Raw genomic sequence first — 21,654 nt, forward strand, 5'->3', positions numbered from 1 at the left:
GGTCAGCCAATTCGAGTGAGATTTCACTTAAATATTCATAAAAAGTAGACATTCAATGGCAGTAAAATGCTTTCTTTCATTTACAACCAATGTTAAACTACAGCCTTACTGTACACAAAATTAACACACAAGTGTATAATTGTAGTTTTATGCTCAAGTGCCCTCATTACACACTTTAGAATACTTTCTTCCCAAGGATCCATTAAAGCATTCGATACCATGCATCTACCTAGGGTGTTTTCTGATTATGCAAGAAAAAAAGACAGTTTTCAGCTTCAGAGAGAAAAGTATGGAATACATAGTATGGTATGTTTTATTCTATACATTGTATGTATGCATGGAAATGTCACAGTGAACAACTCCTCCAATATAGCCAATGGACGCTAATTTTTTAAAAGACCAACTAGTTGTTCTATTCTAAAATTTTTAGGTTAAAAAAAAGTCAAAACTTGACATACAAGGGGAAGGATGAGCAGGAAAAGTTTTCTGAGATTGTAAGTCAACTCACATTGCTTATTCTTGAAAGTAACAAAACTGGCATCCAAAAAGTGGTCTTTCAAAAAACTAGCCAGGGCAAAAATGCACCCACAAGCTCACACACCTTATGTATACACTATGAACAGGAAAAAGAGCTGTGCTCATATCTAATGTTGAAGCCTTGGCATCTAGGCTTACCAATCTTTACACATTAAAATGAAATAAAATACAATTCATTTTAAATGACAGAATCACAATGTAGAACCGTATCAAATGACTTCATAATGCTCTGCCCCCGTTCGGGTCACGGTTTATGCAGAAAGAAGGGTTCTGAAGGCAATCTACGGTATTATCTGGGTCAATTCTGCTCACAGAAGCAACTTCTTCCTTGAAAATAAAAGGCCTGTGCTGCCTCCTCACAGGAATCTGGTTTGTCTCCATCCAAGAAAGTGCCCGCCCAAAAAGGCACACACCAGAGGCCTTTACTTTGTTATGAATACATCTCACCGGAAGGCAATCTAGACTTTCCGTCTCACTCATTATATTACGCCTAAATTGTAACAGGTAATTCTGAATTGGAAAATGTAATCAACTTAGTTAACCCTGACCATTCAAAACCAAAAGTCCAAACAGTGAATCATGACTTCATACATACTTCAATCACAGGGGATTCTAGTAAGACTTTAATGTAAGTATCAGACTACATGTTCATGTTATAAAATCTGACCCCTTGGTCCACAAGCACATGGTAAGGAGGCCATCCATTCACCAGAGCAAAACAGACACTGCGTGGGACGCAGAACAATGGGGTTACAGAAGCTTCTGCCTGTCTGCAGCTTTGAGCCAGAGATTGCTATTTTTTATAAAGCACAGAGCCAAGAGCGTTACCACTTTTCCTACACAAAACTAGCTGCCAACATGGAGTGTCAAGGGGGAATCTGGGGGAATTTTAAAGAGATAACCTTTGCTGAGGCTGCAGTGTCAGCTCTGTAACCGCATGACCGGACCCTGTGCCACGGAGAGGCTGTTCTCTCTGAGATAACTACTGAGCAAGGGTGGGGTGGGGAACGCGCAGAAGATGACCATTCTTCTGAGATACGGGGAGAAAAGCAGAATTCTTAAAAGCCAACGGAGAGACTAGCAACTGGTATTATCTTATTCAGAATGAGAGCTGAACAGGGGGAGAAAGAAAGAGACAACCTTCACTGCAGCCATTCTCGACCTTGGGGGTTTCATATCACACGTACAAACTGTGAGTCTGTGTGTGTACACATGCACTTGGTTAAATATAGCCTTTGATGCTCTAAAATTGAATTAAAAATATATAGAGCCCATGTGATGTTTTGATACAGAAATACATTGTATAAAGCTCAAAATCAAGGTTTTGGCTTTTGTTTTGTTTTAAATAAAAAGGATTTAAAGGGGGGGAAAAATCCATGTATTGGTACTAACAGCCTAAAGCTGTTGACAAGGATAGTTGATTCTATGTGCTTTTCATATACTTTTTATCTCCTGTGAGTGAAAGAGAGAAAATATTTAGAAATTTGATTGATGACATTGGAAGAAAAAAATTATCACCCTCAAAACTGTAAATTTCAAGAAAATTGCATTGTTTTAAATATAAATATAAATAATCTTGTGCTTTACTTTATGAAAGATATTCATTTAAATTTAAATAAAATACATGATGAAAAATACATAGAAAAATGAATACAAGTAATAGTGCAAAAGAATGCATAGATTGTGGCCAAGCCCAAAGCTGGCTCTTAGTCTCTTTCTCTGAGATACAGACTTAAGAAAAAGCAGAATGAATCTAAGGACAGTCCCAAGGGAAGAACTGGCCCTAGGACCTCACTGGTATGCTACTGGCTCTTGGGTTGAGGAGTGGAAGCATTCTCTGACTCTGTGGGGGGCAGCAGGAGGCTCTTGTGTTATACTTCCCAGAGCCTGACCAAGGATTCAAGTGTCCATAGCTCATTTTGTTATTTCCCTGACTTGACAGAATCTTAAGCACAAAGATGGGACCAGTACTGGGGGCGTGCACGAGTGCATGTGCACGCACGCACAAGAACACACGCACATGCACACATGCATGCACACACACACACACACACACACACACACACACACACACACACACACACACACTATGTGTGTGGAGTTTAAAAAAATGGACTCCACACATCTTCCTTCAATCACAGTCTGAGCTGCTCACATAATGTCCAATACATGCAGTCTACAAAGTCATCTGCATCCATGAGCCAGCACTTGAACCAGCTATCCTTGGAAGGCCGAGTATAACACACTTTACTAGACATCGCTTTCCCATACACAGTTGAAATGGAAAAGATTTTAGAGGCACCTGAGCTTTGCTGGGTCAAGTGTAAGGAAACCTGTAGTTTCACCTACTGGGGTCACTTCATCTCCAGTGACACAAAGTCACACAACAGTGAAAGGACAGGGAAAGAGGGACATGAAACTGAAACATGAAGGAGGCAAAGGCAGCCACTCATAGTGGGCCCAAGGAGCACCCTTGGCAGCCAGGGTTAGCCCCAGAGAGCAGTGAAAAGAAAAACAAAAAAAACTAGCAACAAACTAGCAACAGAGAGAGGGAAGAAGACTGATTTAATGTAGGATTTTCAAGGAATTAGGTATTTCATTTCCTTCAGCTGTCTTCTCTGGTGAAATTAACAATACACTAAAATTAGGCATTCTAACATATATTTTTAAAGAAATAATCATAAAATCATATGTATCCCCCTTTACCAATACTTCAGTATGGATATCTTCTTAGACAATCCATTAGAAGTATTTTTGCCAGTGACCTTAGGAAAAAAAAAATTAAGTCATTTATGCCATGTCTATAATCTTAGCTACTCAGGAGGTTGAGATCTGAGAATTGTTGTTTGAAGCTAGCCTGGGCAGCAAAGTCTGGGAGACTCTTATCTCAAATTAATCAGAGCAAAAAAAAAAAAAAACACCTAGAAGTGAACCTGTGGCTCAAGCGGCAGAGAGCTAGTCCCGAGTGAAAAAGCTCAGGGACAGTACCCTGAGTTCAAGTCCCAGGATCAGCACAAAAAGGATTTTAAAAGCCATTTAGCTGTTTTGCTAAGACACTGGCAGTGAAACAATAATTGAGACAGCCCTCTAATCCAATGACAAATACTAATAATATTTATTAGTCCTAATTTAGACTATGTTCTACTTCTCTACCAATTTATATTTCTTGAAAATATCACAGATTCTTTTCCTATATTTCTATTAGAAGGAAAAGCAGGCTTCATACAGCATCCTACAAAGATTTTCACTTTAATAAACCCTTAAAATTTAACAGACACACTGAATATGTTATGAGATAGGTGATTTCCAGCATTGCATTTGATGTGTTTGGCAACTTAACATCTTTTGCCAGTCTTCCTTACAGGCGGCTCAGTAGGATTCACTTGAATTGATCCGTGCACCTGAATCAGTGCACTGAGGTCAGGAGGAATTTTCATGGCTTCAAGGCACAGCAGCACAGTTACCAGAGGCTGACAGGGTAGTTCATACTTGTAATCCCAGCTACTCAGGAAGCAAAGACTGGGAAGACTGTAGTTCAAGGGTAGCTTGAAAAAAAAAAGCAAGATCCCATCTCAAACAAGCCTGCTTTGGTGGTACATGCCTGTAATGCTTGCTATGCTAGACCAGGAAAACCCTCCCCACAACCAAGGCATAAATACAGCTTCAGGAACTGCCCACTATTAGGGTTCAGGCATGCCATCCTTACATACCCTAATTTTCCTGCAGGATCGCCCTCCCACCTGCAGCCACTTCCAGAGCTTTGTAGGGAACCAGGAAGCAGCCTGACAGAAGCCAGGGCACTTTGAGGGAAGGCCTAGAGAGAGGCAGTACAGGTCCATCTACTGCCAGTCCCTGTTCCAGGAAGAAATCAAGAGTGAAAGAAAAAAACCCAAATCAAAACTAAACCAAAGAAGCAGGAAGCAGCCAGGGAGGAAGCAGTGCTGCAGGAGCTTAGGAGCATGAGAAGTGAGTGCAGAGATCTCCTCTCCCAGAGCAGGCAGGGACGGAGTCCCCAGCAGGCAGAGTAAAGAGGCCTCCTCTCCCAGAGCAGGCAGGGACGGAGTCCCCAGCAGGCAGAGTAAAGAGGCCAGAGTGAGAATGTTTGGCTTTGTGCAACTAAAGATAACAAAAACATAATTAAAAAACCAGCCATGCTGGTGTGTGCCTGCAGGAGGAGGGCTTGTGAATCTGAGGCCAGCAAAGCTATCTCCTCCTTTTACTTTTCCACATGGGGCCCCAAAGAAGAATATTCTCACTGACGTGCAGGAAAATGGACCCTGAGCATGGGAAGCTGATCACCAACCTCCAGAGACTCCATGTAAGAATACTTGTTCTGGGAGAAATGGGGAGAAATTGCTACCACCACCAAGCACCTTTTAACAGAGCGTCTAAGAAGCATAAAGAGAGTTAACACTGCAAGCCTGAGAAAGCCTGGTATAGGAAGAGAGCCACTGAATATACAGTGTTGTAAGCCCGGGGAGCTCAGAGGAGCCTCCAAATATCCCCAGGACAGACGGAGAACCCGAGCTGTTTGCAGAGGTCTACCCCAAGAAAATGCAGAAATGAAGCTACAGGATGCTCTGCCCTATCGGGTTCCCCCTGATAAATTATTTTATTTTGCTCACCCCCTTGAGGTGGCAACATGAAGCAGCTAGACCTGCACGCAGCCGCCTACCGCCGACGAATCACGCGGTTAATCAAACACACGTCATTCTCACATTTTTGTATCGGTACCACTCCCTTCACCAAGAAGCAGCGTTCATGACAAGAGAACTTTATACTTTATATCCTACCTTCTATAATTTTTTAAACTACCTTCATACAGTGCTTTTTTACTAAAAGCTGTGACAACTCCAACAATCCTGGGACTGGTGGCAGAAGAGTGTCTGTTCACAGACAAGAGTCAACTTGACCAGCAGAATGTGGCCTGCTGGCCTCCTGAGGAAAACTGACCAGAGCTGGAAGAAGAGAGCATGAGTTGTGTAGAGAGCATGAGTTGGGTAGAGAGCATGAGGAGTTGTGTAGAGAGCATGAGGAGTTGTGTAGAGTTGGTATCACCTATGATTTGACTTCTCAACTAATTTCAATTGTCTATTTTCAATTGTCTTACACATATCAATTCAACATTTTACCTCACAACTGTGACAACAGAACTATCTGGGTCCAGTACATGGTACACATGTGAATAACATAAAAGCTCCATATAAACAGCATATAAGCCAGAGACAGAGGTGATAATGCAGGCATCCAGTCAGAGTAAACAAGGAGATTCTGCGTAGTAAAGAAACGCTGGCATCCCTCGCCCATATTCGCATGTATACATATAATGCATGTATGCGTGTGTACAGAGAGAGCCAGCCAGAGGAGAAGGGCATCAGATGTAATAAAACATCAGAGATAATACATTCAGGTTCTTTCTCTTCGTTTGAGGATTTGGGAAAATGAGTCTGAGAACGTTACACTGAGAAATGCTGTTCAGATCACAAGTTGGGAATACACACACACACACACACACACACAAATTGGAAGGAAAAGGTGTGTACATGTGTGACAGCAGGACACCAGAGGGGTGAGGAACAATCAAGGCCAGAAACAGGTTATGACAATGAAGGACTCAGATGAAGGACTCCAATTAATTGCCTGGGCTGTGCTATACAGACACAAACGGTTGGCTCAGTGATAAATTAGTGCAATTTGTTTTAAGATATAAGAATTATGAGTCACCACTCAAGTTAATAAGTTCTAGTTAATTCTCAAAAAACTCACATGTGGATACTTAAAAGAAATTCCTCATTATCAAGATGCTACCTGACTTTGGTAGCAAGGACACGTCACTGTATATTATAACCCCAAATAAGCAAGGGCTGTCCTTCTAAATCCAAGTATTATATCTTAAAATTGTAAGGTGTTTTTAAAGGAATACGTACCATCTGAAAAGACTGCTAACATTTGGAATTACTAAGTGCTCCCCCTGAAGGGAACATAAACAAATGCTGGACATACATCAGTGTGTATAACTTTGTTGTTAAAAGAGGTCAATATTGAGGCACAGGAGCACATTAGTCCTCAGACTTCTAAACCATTGACAGTGTAAAACTAAAGACAACACATCCATTATGCAAACACAAAGAGAAAGAACCTGAATATATTATCTCTGACGTTTTAGTATATCTGATGCCCTTCTCCTCTGACACTCTCTCTCTCTATATGTGTGTGTGTGTGTGTGTGTGTATACATATACATACACACATGTATTATATGTGCATGTGGGCTAAGGATGCATGCAGCTCGGTGGTAGAACCCTTGCCTACCATCATGAAACTCTATGTTCAATCCCCAACACTAAAAGCAGGGGGAAAGTGTGAGGACAGAGACTATTGTCCAAAGATAACCATTAATAATAATAATGCAATAATGCAATTTGTGCCAAGACAATGTGTCAGAAATATGTAAAGTTTCAAATACCATACTCTTAAATCCCAGTTGGGATCCAGATAAGCAACTCTAAGCTTTCCACTAGAGTAGCTGGCAGGGAAGCAATTCCAGCCTATCCCAAGGTTGTGTCTGTGTGTGTGTGTATTTGTGTGTGTGTACGTGCTCACACGTGCACATGCATGTACATGTGCATGCCAAACTCATACCTGCCCCAAAATCTGGTAACTCCTGTAGAAATACTCCTCTTATCTACTACCACTAACAAGGCCAATAATGACTCTTCTAAACCTTAGTTAGACTCAGCTTCCATTAACCAGAAAAAAAAGATAGAAGTAGAGACAAAAGCTCAAGTGGCAAGAATGCTAGTTGTGAGTGGAAAAAAAAAATAACCAAGAACACCAGGCTTTGAGTTCAGCATGTGACTGCATGCAAGCATGTGCACAGCTGAAACATTGTAACTTTATTTTTATTTTTATTTTTTTTGTCATGGGGCTTGAACTCTGGGCCTGGGCGCTGTCCCTCAGCTCTTCAGCTCAAGGCTAGTGCTCTACCACTTGAGCCATAGCACCACTTCCAGCTTTTTTCTTTTTGCTTATGTGGTGCTGAGGAATCAAACCCAGGGCCTCTGGCATGCAAGGCAAGCGCTGTACCACTGAGCCACCTTCCCAGCCCAACATTGTAACTTGAAAGCTATGATCCACCACAAGCCATCAATCAATGGTGTTTTTCCTTAGGCAAAATTAATAGAATAAATTTTAAGCAAACAAACATTTCTTCATCTATGCAGAGCATTGTTTGACACCCAAAATCACCACTGTACTGGAGATGCTGTAGCTTAGTGACACAGCATTTGAGTAACATGCACGAAGTCCCATGTTCCATCCCCACCACAACAAAAATAAGTCAGTTTTCAATCTCATCCCTCCGCCCTGCCATCTCCCTCCCCTCCTTTCTCTGTCTTATACCTCCTTCCTGACAATCTCTCTCCTTTCCTCTGAATCTCTTACTCAAGAAGTCTCCTTCTACCAGATAATCTCCTTCCACCCTTGTCTTTCTCCTTTTACTCCCAGCCTCCTCCTCTGGTGACACAGAAGCCTTCTCTTGCCACCTTGCCCCACCTAAGAGCTAAAATACACCCTTAGGAGCAGCTGGATTCCAGGGTCCCATGGTCCCCATGGAAACACACACAGAAATCCAATGCCAGCAGAGCTGTTGGACTCTTAAGTTTGCCACTTGCTTCTGTGGAGAAAGGTTGACATTTGTTGTGGACAATTTTGTTTTGCTTTGCTCTCATCACAAAAGAACTGAGTTCATTTTCCTTCGAAAGATCACCAGTTCACAGTAACAACCGCACATTCATGCACACACGCTCACACTCACACACGCAGACTCACACACCTCCGTGTATACATATGCATGTAGCATATGGTTATGGCTCAACTCCCAGCAAGAGCTGACGTAATACTCTACAAGAGCACGAAGGCATAGCGTTAGCATATAGAACTGAAGAAGTATCCAATACTCTTAAAAATAAATATTCTTAAGAGTCTGTAGAAGTGCTTAATGTGATATGAACAAGAATCCACTATAACACCTCCTATAATACTTGTTTTGAGGCAGTTCATTCCCCAAACACATTTTCCATTGCTATAATCTTTTAAAGTGCTCATCTATCTGGCTTTTACAGCAATCTGCAAGTGTGAAACACATATGCAATTCACAGTGGGGGAAAGTGCAAAGGCTTAATCTACTGTACTCTTGTTTGCCAGAGTGTAGAGTTGTCAGCACAGCCACAAAAGTGCTTATAAATTCCACTAGTCTAATGAACAGACACAATTTTCATAATTTTTATTGCTATGCGCCACAGCTGAGTGATTGTCAGGCCAACGCCAAAGTACAGGTTTCATTTGAATGACATATGGCTGCAGTCAACCAGAGAGATGTTACAACATTAAACAATACAAGTAGACAGAGTGAGAATACAAAATGTCAAATTAGCTCTCACAGAGCCAGAAACATTGTTGCAGGTCTCCTTCCTTTGGAAGATGTAGTGAGTGGCTGTGGTGCACAGCCCTCCCCCACCCCTGCCACATGGCAAAGGGTGGATAAGCTAGTGTGAAAAAGCGCGGCCAGCCAAGCTCAGAGACTCAAGGATCGCCTTTCCGAGTGCCTCGCCCATGCTAGACCTCGTTAGCTCTTTGCTCATAAGTAGCATCCTTACCTCCCTCCTCGTAAAATGGCATTGCCCTACTCCACCCACCTGAGGAGGGTGCATGGGAGGAGCACATCCTAAATGGCCAGCCACTATCCGAATGGTCACAAGACAGACGGGAAAGGAGGGCAGAGTCAGTCCGGAGGAGCCTGGCCATCACACCAGCAAGCGTGCATTTTACCTCAGTCACTGAAAAACTTAAAGCCAAAGAGGAATATAGTATGTGTACATTTTAGTGAGATTCTTACGAAAGCTCTATGGAAAACCGGGATTCATAGATGACAATATGATAGCTAGGAAAACGCATCTACACATATACATAAAAAGCTTAATACTCCAAAGTCCATCTGTGACCACTCAGGGCCCTTGAACCCCAGGTGGGAAATAAACTCACAGTGCAAACACGATGCATGGCAAACACACTGACAGGTGCCACACGGGTAACGGCAAAAGGCAGATAACCAGGCAGCAACAGGAACTGTGCAGCCTTAACTTCAGGATGCACACCAAGGAGGGCTCCCAGCGTGATGACTTCAATGGCCATGCGGTGCCATGACCTGAAGAGGGTCAGTGGAAAGAAACGCCAAGGGAATACTCAGTCCTGAGCTGCCAGCCACAAATCCAGGTGAAGATGCCCAGCTAGCCAGAAATCAGAACCTCTGGCCAAGCAGAACAAGGTCTGGGGTCGAATCACTGGAATCAAGATTGAAAATATCAACAGCTCCCAAGATATATGGAAGCAGAGTTTGTTATAAGGTCAGGAGACTATGAGCCAAGTTCAAGTCCACAAGAAAAAGCCAGGACTCTACCCATAGTTCACAAGGCCAGAAGGAATGGGCTACACTAACACAGCCACAGGTACAGGTTAGAACACCACCACAATGTCATTTTATAGACACAAATTTATTCTTCTTTGCACATGTTTTTTTCTGAGTGGCCACATCAGTGTGCTATGCACTCTTAAAATATAAAAACTGGACAGATTCCTTTAAGTAAGTTTATTCAATGCCCAGTAGGTCCCAAAATATCCAAAGATAAAATTCTCAGTCCCTCAGAGGAACAAATATCCCTAAGGACCATGTTTGTAGATAAATTCTAAAGACACTTTTAAAATACCATGTAATTTGGAATATTCAACAGTACACTGCAACAACACTGAAATCTGGAATGAAATTTGCAATTTCAGGAAAGCAATTCTTTAACAGAAGTATTCAGCATGTTATATAAACATGTTATTCACAGAAATGTACAACATAGGGGATTTTCATCACATTTGCTACATTTGTTAGCCAAAATGTAACACTCTTGTAATCACCAACAGAGCTGCAGTAAAATCTCTATAATATTAAACAACAACAAAGCATGGCAGTGAGCCATCCCTCTATTAAAAGAAAGAAAACACACTCAGTAAGTATAGCTAGCCCTGATTTTTTTTTTCCTGAGGAACACGTTTTAAATAATGGATCATGATACTGTTTAAATCTGAAAGAAGTCTGGCATCTTTGTGGGAAGTTGGCGAGGAGAAATGCTACAACAATGTTAAGGTTCTACCATTCCTACAACACAACTTAGAGTATACTATAAAAATAAAAACAGTAATCTGAAATGCAGTTCAGTTGATCATATGAATCATTCAGCTCACTGACGTTTTAACACAGAGTAATACTAGTGCAATTTCTTTTGAATAACCAGCAATTTTTTTCCATTCTTTTCAAAGGAACAAAATATGTTATCACTAAAACTGGACTGAAAGGTAGACACCAATATCAAGAAAAGTAAAGTACGCCAAGCCAGGCACCAGCAGTCCAAGGTCAAACCCAGATATACCCCAAGATTTCTTCTCATCGCAGTGGTACACACCCATCATCACAGCCCGTAAAAATTCTAAAACGTTTCCCAAGGACTTTAGAGAAAGGATGCTCAACTTGTATCCAAAGAGACAATTTAAAGGTAATCTTTCATCACGTACTAGTGGCTCACACTGGTACTGCTCAGGAGGCTGAGATCTGAGGATAGTGTTTTAAAGCCAACAAGGACAGAAAAAGCCTTAAGACTCGTATCTCCAATTAACCACCCAAAACCTGGAAGTGGAGATGTGGCTCAAAGTGGTAGAGCACTAGTCAGGAAGGAAGGAAGGAAGGAAGGAAGGAAGGAAGGAAGGAAGGAAGGAGGGAGGGAGGGAGGGAGGGAGGGAGGGAGGGAGGGAGGGGAGCGGGAGGTCTTCCAGAGGATATTATAAATCTTAGCAGACAAAGGCAGGTGCTATGTGTCCATGGCACAGCCCCGTCGGCCTAGCTAGGCCATTTTTCTTTATGCCACAACAATAAAGTCAAGTTTTGGTTTCTACTCTCATGCAATGACGATAAGATACACCTAAGGCACTACACATGTTCTGGAAAGGAAAAGAAAGATCCAGAGAAGAAAAAGTAGGTGCGCTTCAAGAGGAGGCCAGAATTTCACCAGAGAGTTAGGAAGAGATAAGGGATCACAGTTCAAAGCCAGCCTGGGCAGGAAAATCTATGAAAGTCATCTCCAATTAACTAGCAAAAAAGCCAGGTCCTAAGGTCAAGCCCCAGGAGCGGCACCAAAAAAAGGGGATGGGGAGAGGGATTTCAATTCACAAAGAAAGTCATCCAAAAAAAAATGTGTGCTTTCAGAAGGCAGGGTTTGTGTACAAGGTATCAAGGAGGACAGGGATAGAAATGGGTTGTGTTGCGCCCGAGAGCCGGGGAGCACGGAGGTCGCAGGCAAGGGAGAAGACGCACTAAAACAGTTATCAGTGGGCTGCCTGGAGTCTGGTGATACTAGAGGACCGTTATTTCCTTCATTATCTAGTAAATGATGGACTGGTTCCCCGAGGGCATACCTACTAACCAGAGGTCAGATGGTAATTGGGAAAACAAGAGTTGTGGGCACCTACTCTCACGCATTAAATGGAACTAAACCTATGAAAACTGCAAGGAAAAGGGCAAAGCCAAATAGTATCTTGTAGTGCCAACAGTACTTTGGGGTACTTGAATCTTGTTAAGATCCCCAGTATTAAAGACACAGCAAATGGACTTCCATAGGCAGCTGGCCAGGTGAGCTTTGCCTGGGAGACAGGAACTGGAGATTCCAGGGCCTCAAAGATTGCCAAGGAGGACAAGGGGAGTGAAGAGCAGGCTAATCCTTCAGGAGAGAAGAAGACAAGTGTCTAAATGAAACAAAGTCCTTGAAGGGCTTCAAGCACTGGGTAAAAGTTCAGCACATGTGCTACATAATTCACGTTACACACCACAGCTCCAGCGTGCAAACAAACCATAATGATGCAGAAACACCACAGAAGATCAGCTACAGAGTACAAAGGAATGTAGTAATCCAGATGTTCCAGGACAGAGACTCACAGGCCCACTCACCTGGGCCAAATCACTGTTCTTCAGAAATCAGTCACGGGGCTGGGAAGGTGGCTCAGTGGTAGAGCGCTTGCCTTGCATGCCTGAGGCCCTGGGTTCGATTCCTCAGCACCACATAAGCAAAAAGAAAAAAAGCCGGAAGTGGCGCTGTGGCTCAAGTGGTAGAGCACTAGCCTTGAGCTGAAGAGCTGAGGGACAGTGCCCAGGCCCAGAGTTCAGGCCCCATGACCGGACCCCAAAAAAAAAAAAAAGAAATCAGTCACTAATTTTTACATCAACAGTACAAGACATTCAGATCTAAATACTTTTAAAGGTTAAAGCTAGCTTTTCTCAAGAAAGGTGGATTTTCTGGGGCTGGGAAGGTGGCTCAGTGGTAGAGTGCTTGCCTTGCATGCCTGAGGCCCTAGGTTCGATTCCTCAGTACCACATAAGCAAAAAGGAAAAAGCCGGAAGTGGCGCTATGGCTCAAGTGTAGAGCGTTAGCCTTGAGCTGAAGAGCTGAGGGACAGCGCCCAGGCCCAGAGTTCAGGCCCTACGACCGGACCAAAAGAAAAAAAAAAAAGAAAAGTGTTTTCTAAAAGAAATACTTATTCTGAACTTACGCAGAAAATGTTATCTGAGATTGAAGATAATTGGACATAAACATGGACTAAGCCCAATTTTTTTCAATGTGGATATCAAAATTCCTATCTAGGTCCTATTTACAGAATCTTCATTTTTGAAAAGACTTGTACCCTCCAGGCATTGCACAAGGTGCCAGGAGCACCTGGAAAGTCATGCTCCCTAGCTTCCCGTGAGAGATGACAGCGAATGGAAAAAGACACCAAGGGAAGCTGGGCACGGTGGCTCACACCTGTAATCCTACCTACTCAGGAGGCTGGGATCTGAGGACTGCAGTTCAAAGACAGTCCATGAGACTCCTATCTCCCATTAACCACCAGACAACTTTGGAATATTAAAGTGGCACTGTGGCTCTAAGTGGAAAGGCACTAGCCTTGAGCAAAAGAGCTCGGGGACAGCACCCAGGCTCTGAGTGCAAGCCTATATGATTGACAAAAAAAAAAAAAAAAAGAAACCTAGGGAATGGCTGGTACACTAGGTCACCATATGTAGAAGCTATGGAAAGAATGGTGCGAGCTGAGGTGAACTTCAGCAAACATAGCAGTCTTAAAGCCAAAGAAGCCTGTGGTGTGGAGCCAACAGACAAGGTATAGGAGGACAGCAGGATAGTGGCTGTGTGCCTGTTCCAGTAAACAGATACCAGCAGGTCCCAGGAAAATCATCAACATCTGCAGCCAGGGTCAGCCGGAGGCGGGAGGGGCTGAAGAGTTCTGGTTATTTCTCAGGATCCACTTCCTTCTATCTATTCTGTGTTGCAGAATAGAAATCATGAAAGTTTATCAAGCCATTAAACCAGACAGACTGAAAACCAAGGGGACAATCTGGCCAGCTATGATACCAACAGAAGATGAAGAGGAGAGAAGGAGCAGATTCCAAGCTACTTGCTTTTACAGTTAATACTCCAACTCTTATTTAATAAAAAGGAAATAATACTTCAAGGATTACTCAACCTTAAGATGAAGCTGTCACTTAAATTCAGGTGTTTATTATTACACAAAGACTGCCCCAACCCTTCCTCTCATAGAGCATGCTTCAGAATTGTATGCCATCAAACCATATTATTCATGTGCTCATTTTTAATTCATTCATAATTTCTTAAATCCAAGAACATAAAGTCAGAAAGACAAAACAAAGTGTTCAATTAAATACATCTATGCTAAACACTAACAAGTCATTAGCAAAAAAGCATAATGTGGAAGAGAAAGGCACTGGGTATCACCACACCCAGGACACACACTCAAACGGACCCTTCCGTGATTTCACAACACAAAGTCTCTGCCTCGAGGGGTGACACACTAGCACAGGTCCTCCCTGCAGTCACACACTGGCCCAGAGACTCTGCACAGGTAAAACACATGAAAAAGATGTTGTGGAACCAGAGGCTGTCTTTCCATGTGGCATCTAACAAACTCACAGAAGTAGGATAAAAATCGTAATTAGTTTAACAGTAGTGAAGTCAGTCAGCACTGGCTAACTGACAGAACACCAGCATTCTATCAAGTGCCCTCACTTACTAATGATGTGATCTTAACAACTCTGTCTCTCTAAGAAAGCTTCAGGTCCACATCTCTAACAGGTCTTCTCTACTCCACTCTATCTAGTATTCAAGAGGACTGTGCAAGAGATCTGTCTCCATTATGGTAAGAACTACTTTTTATACTGTTCAATACATAAATACGTAAGGCCACTCTGAGGAGTTTACTTACATTCTGCTACTGCCTTCATTTATGCATCATTTTCTACCTGTCAGGCACTGTGCTGGGAATAAGTCATGGTATCCCTGACATTCATTACCATGGTCTGACCTTTGCTCCTTGGGCAACTTAAGAAACAGGTACACAGGCTGCACTTGCACAAGAAGCCAGAAACTGAAAGTAGGACAGTTAAAACCTGTTTGAAGGTACTTATTAAGGACTAATGCCTACAAGAAATAACCTTCCAGATTAACAAAATGTTCTAGTTACAAAATTTATTGAGAGGAACAGTAAAGCCCCTTCTTGCATAATGCTAGAAAATCCAAAAGTTCTAGATATTTAAAAAACAAGAATAAAAACTCCAGATACAAAACACAAGAGCTTAGAGCTTAGGATGGCTGGTTGCTATACATTTTTAGGGTGGGAAAGAAAATAATTAAAACTAATGACTGCTACAAGAAGCTTAGTATAATTTTCTCATCCTAGAGACATATTTTTTAAAATATATTCATATACATTAGGCTTCGATACAATATAGTTAGCAGCTCTTATTCTTACCTAAGGGATATACTACTTTAAAAGTGATTTATTATTTTCCTGGCAATTCCAGAATCTACATTTTTCCACCAATTCTAATAACTCTATGAGTTAATACATAGATTCAGTCTTTTAGGAGATCTAACTCAAAGCAAGCTCTTAAAACTACTGCCAGTAGCTGGGTACCAGTGGCTCACTCCTGTAATCCTAGCTACTCAGGAGGCTGAGGTCTGAGGATCATGGATCAGAGTCAGCCCAGGCAAAGAAGACCCTGATACTCTTATCTCAAATAAACTACTCTAGTTGGGGGTTGGGAGAATGAGCTAGTAAAGCGTAGGAAAACTTTTGTACTACAGATTTCTTTTAATAAAATTTAACCTAATAATTTAAGTGCCAAATACATCTATTCAGCCAAAGCCCTGAACTTAAGGCATTTTGGGACATCCTTAGGCTCTGGGTGCTTCATGCTCAGGACTAGCTACAAACAGCCATCAGAATCTCCCTGGAACCCAGCTTAGCTACTGGCTCTAGACTCCAGTCAGGAGTAGGGCTAGTGCATTAGAAGTGCACTTTGCTGGTGTACTTGCAGGATGAGAAGGCTGGCTGGCATATCCTGCAAAGCAAGAAGCTCTCCCCAGTTCTTCTTCTTGCCATTTAACAGAACAACGGCCTCTTCAAGCAAGCAGGCCAGCAGTACCAATGTAGCCACAGATATCCCCACGTTAAAGACACTAATCCAGGTGTTGCCGCACCAGAACTATCTGGATGGAAGACAGCAACTGTGAGTGACAAGGCAGGCAGAGTCTTTTGCCAAGCAGACCATGAAGATAATAACTTTCCGGAGGTGGCAGCCACCAGCATCTAGACCCTTGCCCTCTCCCTGCCCGAGCCGCACTGCTCAGGAAGAGGAACACCTGTAATCATTCAATTCCACATATCCTGTGACTGTGCAAATTAAGGTTTTACTGGACATTATATCCTTGAATATTTTCAAATACTATTATCAACAGGTATCTAAAGTTGTCAAGTGTGACTTTACTACTATCCCTCAGATCCAATTTTCTCCCACAGAAATATATCACTTTAAAAAAAAAGATTCTCAATAGGCATATAAAATTTACAATAAAGAAACTCACTTTATTGCTCACTCTAGACAAATTTATCTCTTCACATTATCTGACATCTGCATTAGCTCTTGATGGCTTCCACTTGCATGCCTGCAAGTCTACTAAATTAGTGTGAGCAGGAAAAAAATCCTTTTTTTTATTCTGTTACCAATTCCTTAGAATAGTTAATATGGGTCACTGAGACTTCCTATTTTCAGCAAATTAAATTTCTGCAGACTGTCAACTTACAAAATCACTGAATATGAAATTTTGCTGAGATTATAAGAGTAATATAGTCATTAATGTTTATCTTCAAACTATATGGAGATGTTTTCATCCAAAAATATAAGTAACAAATCTTAAATTAAAAAACTATTATCAGCCAGGCACTGGTGGCTCACACTTGTAATCCTAGCTATATAGGAGGCTGAGATCTGATGATCATGGTTCAAAAGCCAGCCCTGGCAAGAGCCTCTGATCTCCAAGTAACTACCAAAAAGCCAGAAATGGAGCTGTGGCTCAAGTAGTAGAGCACTAGCCTGGAGGAGCAACAGCATCTCAGGCCCTAGGTGTACATACTCGCACACACACACACACACACACACACACACACACACACACACACACACACACACACACACACACACACACACACACACACACACACACACACACACACACACACACACACACACACACACACACACACACACGACTATTATCACCTGTCACAGGCTCAGGCCTGTAATCCTAGCTACTCGGAAGGATGAGATCTAAGGACTGCAGTTTGAAACCAGACCAAATAGAAAAGTCTGTGAGACTATTATCTCTAATTAACCAACCCCCCTACCACACCCAAAAAAAGCTAGGGGAAGAGGGAGGCTCAGGAACAGTACCAAGGCCCTGAGTTCAAACCCCAGTACTGGCACAGACAACAAGCAATGCGAAAGCATTCACAGGAGAAATGCTTTGCTGGGCAAGAACATGAAGGGCAACTCGGCATATTCGCTGGCATGGGCCAAAAGTCTACCCTGCCCCGACAGCAGAGAGGATAAGAAGAGTGCCACAGAGGGTTATTTACCGGACACACACATACACATACATTGAGTGTGTACAAGCAGGTCTTCAACAGGAGATACTTCTGAACTAAACCAGCTCAGTACTGTGCCTAGCCATGTTATCCGGGTCTTCACATTCAGAGACAGACTGTGGTCTCAAGTGATTTTCAGATGTCTGAACAAAAATTAAAATACACTCAATCACATTCAAATGAAGTAACTTGCATCATACTTAAAAAATCAGTTGATTTCAACAGTTTCAACTTCTTCAGGTAACATAAACCACTCAGAAGAAGTCACAGTGTAGATCAGTGAAAATTCTGTTTATATATTAGACAGACTGCAACCCCCGGTAATGTACCTATTCACATAAATTACAAGTCCTTATAAAGTAGAACACAACATCAGTCTGAGCTTCAAATGTAAAGGTAGCCAATTGTTTTAGCTTTATGACTTACATATTTATATCTTAAAGAGAGAGACCTGGAGTAAAGATATCAAGTTTAATGCCTATAGCTTCTATAATTCCTTCCAAAAAAACAGAAGTGACAGTGCAACTTTTTTGTTACTGCTATTTATTTTTATAATAACCCATCAGAATAGGAATCACAAAACTAAATTTGTGAGACTACAAACTGATGGACAATTAGACCCACCTGACAAGGTAGAATAGAGGGGCTCGGAATTTGGTGGCACCAGAGAGAGCCAAGGGCAAAAGGGCGGTTCATAGGTATGGGAGCTGAACAGGGGGAAGCTGGAGGCAAATCCAGGAGGAAAAGTTAGATATTGTCTTAGTGACATGGAAGCAGATTCTCTCGCATAGATCTCTCCCACTAACTATAGCTCTTCTATCTGCCTCTGACCAAAGTCCACAGGTCCACTCCCCATGGGAGGGGCAAGCGGAGGTCCTCAGAACCACAGCTGTACAAGGTTGACGGCAGTGTCTATTGAATGGAAAGATCTCCTTGTTCAAGAACAAGCCAGCAGACTTCTTTCTGGGGTCAATCTCAGGCCTACCTAAACAGCACAGAGCACCTATAATTCCCCTAAACAACCCGCTCGGTATTGGACAGCAGACCTACAGCTAGCCAGCTCTGCCCAAGGCCTCAGACAACCAGGCATTTTTAGCAGCTCAAGGAAACCTTTAGCATAAAAATGGAGCCCAAAGTAAGAGAAAATAAAAAAAATTAAAATATGCAAAACTGTCTAATCATTAAGGTCCCCAAAGAGATAAGAAAAAAAAAAACCTACCCTGAGCTAAGAGCAGTATTGCTTTTTAAAAAGAAGAAAGAAAAGAGGAAAGAAAGTTGAAGAAGAGAGGGAGGACAGGAAATGGGATACTGGAAAAGACAAAAAAAAAACCTTCTTGAAGTTAAATAAAAGAAGTAGAGGTTATTATGGATTTACCAAAAAGGAAACATGAAAATCAGTGAAGAAAGAAGCTTAAAATCCAGAGGCAGGCACAGTGTACTGTACTCTCAGCTACTGAGAAGACTCAAAGCATATCTGCTGCAGCATGGGCAATATAGGGAGTCTTTCCCAATAGATAAAGATAGGTAGGGAGGAAGAGAGGCAGGGAGAGAGGCAGGCAGAGAGACAGACAGACAGACAGACAGACAGACAGACAGACAGACAGACAGACAGACAGACAGACAGACAGACAGACAGACAGACAGACAGACAGACAGATGATCATAATGTTAGAAAAATTGGAATTAAAGAGTAAAAATGAAGTAAAGCATGAAATAGTTCAAGAAAAACATTATGCATCAAAGTCAGGGGACAAAGCTGAACTAAGATGAAATTTCAGGGCACTGCTGTAGATAAAACAATCCCCAGCAAAGAAGATCTGGAGGGAATAGCATCTAGCAAGGTTACAGGCAAAAAACAACAAAAAAAAAAGGTCAAGAAGCAAATGCAAGAATGGCTTCAGACTTCCTATCAGTAACACTGGTAGTTAAAGCAGAAGCTTCAAAGTTCTGAAGAAAATGATTTTGCAAACTGTATTTCTATTCACTTAATGTATGTATATGGATAAAATAAAGACATTTTCAGAGATGCAAGATTCTAAGTTTTACTTCCTTGCCCCATTTGAGACAGCTACTAGTGTATAGGCTGTCTCAGAAAGGAAGTCAGTCAAAACTCCAAGGATCCAGCCAAAAAAAGAGGTAGAGAAAACCTTTAAGATGATATTAAAGGAGACCCCAGGATTAAAACTGTTTCTTAGACAGACAGGCTACCCAGAGAGATTGGCGCAAGCCAGGAAGATCTAGGAGAGATTCTAAGATAACACTATTAATACACCCAACAAGATAAAGATTCATGTATATGGGAACTTAGAGGGGAGAAAAAAGTCAAGAATTTACTGCAAAGAACTGTGTAGGAAAGGCAAGTAACAATTTGCTACATGGCTCATCTCTGAAGTTTCCACAGGGTCAATGTAAATATAATGGTGTTCAAATCAAAATTACAACCATTGTATATTGAGAGAGTCAGAGGATAAGAAGTGACAAAGTGTGGTCAGGGCAGAGAGAGAAGAGAATATTAAACCATCTTCTTCTAAAAGGGAAATAACAGAGACTACCCAAAAGTAAATGCAGCAATGCAGGATATAGATTCACAATGTGGTTAACAAGAAGAATCAGCTACAGAGTAGAAGGTGTTTGCTGTGGGAAAGTGCTGGGGAAAGAGGGCACCCAGCCTTGATGGGAAATTGTATAGAAATGCGGGCTTGGTTGACCACTTACACAACCTTGATACAGAAAACTTGTTAAAAAATCAAGTTAGAAGATTAAAGGTGGCTAGTGGAATAAAATATAGTACCATAAGCAAAAAAGAAAAAAAGTTCTATTTTATATATTTCCATTGCTTAGAATCAAGCTAAAAGCCCAAGGTAGACATGAAAGGTCTATTTGTTGTTCAAAGCAAGCACACTTGTTAAAGACAAGATAACAATGTGTCAGAGCGCGTGCTTCCCTCATCTCCCTCACTGGCCTGCGATACTAGTCATCTTCACAACACAAAGAAGTTGGATACTACAATTCCCAACCTACTCGGCAGCCCATTCAATCACTGTAAGCACATAAGCCTTAAGAAAATATAAAACTAGTTTTCACAAGCCACTCCCATTCTTCAGTCATAATTTCTCCATTTTCTATAGAAAACAAGTCACCTGCTAATGTTTGAACACTGTGTTGTAGTTACTTGAAAAAACAATTTCAAGATGATGGTACTGCAAGTTTAGAAACACAGAATGTTGGATCTGTGAAGGCCCCACAAGGCCCAGCATCTCTCCTCCTCCGCAGACCCCTCAGGTCTACTTTTGCAGGCAGATCTTGCCAAGGGATCTAAGGTCTCCTACCCAACAAACTGCTCAGGTGTGTGCGGCATCATATGGAGAACAAAGCACCTGTCTGCTCCAACCGTGGAAAGCACAATTACTTTTGGAAACTGACTGCAATTGGCTATTCATTAGAGTACAAAATAGAAGTATTCATGAATGTGAGTTCCACTTCACATTTTCTACTTTTGGCAAGTCAGTTGATACTTTAATTGCTTTGGTTTCCCCATGTGCAAAAGAAAAATACAACTACCCTGTATTTCACACAGGTGTTTATGAGAATGGAGTAGGTAGGTTGCTCTAAAATTCTTTTTAAAAAATACAAAATGTTCCCTCTGCTATCCTCAAGTATAGGTGTTTACTGACTTGCAACAGAGTTATATCCCAGTAAGATAAGACAATTGTAAGTTGAAAATATACTGTCAAAAATGTACTTAACATACCTGTCTCTAGGTTAGCCTAATGTATCTTCAACATTCTCAGAACACATATTAGCCTTTAGGGGCAGTCAATTTTATAATAAAGTAGTGAACAACTCATGTAATTTCACTCACTGAACGAAAATTGATAAACAAAATGGCTGTTCAGGAAGGTTTTTCAACAACTCTAAGATAGAAAAAGCATAAGCCAAACGATAAATCCTAGACTGACAAAATACCCAAATCTAACATCCTCCTTCTCCTCAAACTTGCCTCTGCTTTTACATTCAGGCTCTTGGCTAA

General features: G+C 41.7%; 1 protein-coding gene and 1 long non-coding RNA gene across 6 annotated transcripts in view; one reads left to right on the forward strand and one right to left on the reverse strand.

Annotated features, from left to right (window-relative positions):
• Positions 1-21,654, reverse strand: part of Arid1b (AT-rich interaction domain 1B) — a 334,344-nt gene that overhangs the window by 238,210 nt on the left and 74,480 nt on the right. The window lies entirely within an intron of this gene.
• On the forward strand, positions 1,617-18,891 carry LOC138819206 (uncharacterized). Its single transcript, XR_011369360.1, has 4 exons — positions 1,617-1,729; positions 10,902-11,134; positions 14,799-14,837; positions 18,461-18,891. It is a non-coding gene; the product is annotated as an uncharacterized lncRNA (long non-coding RNA).

Source organism: Dipodomys merriami, unplaced genomic scaffold, assembly GCF_024711535.1.
Source record: "Dipodomys merriami isolate MVZ:Mamm:240054 unplaced genomic scaffold, mDipMer1.0.p SCAF_8, whole genome shotgun sequence".
NCBI lineage: Eukaryota > Metazoa > Chordata > Mammalia > Rodentia > Heteromyidae > Dipodomys > Dipodomys merriami.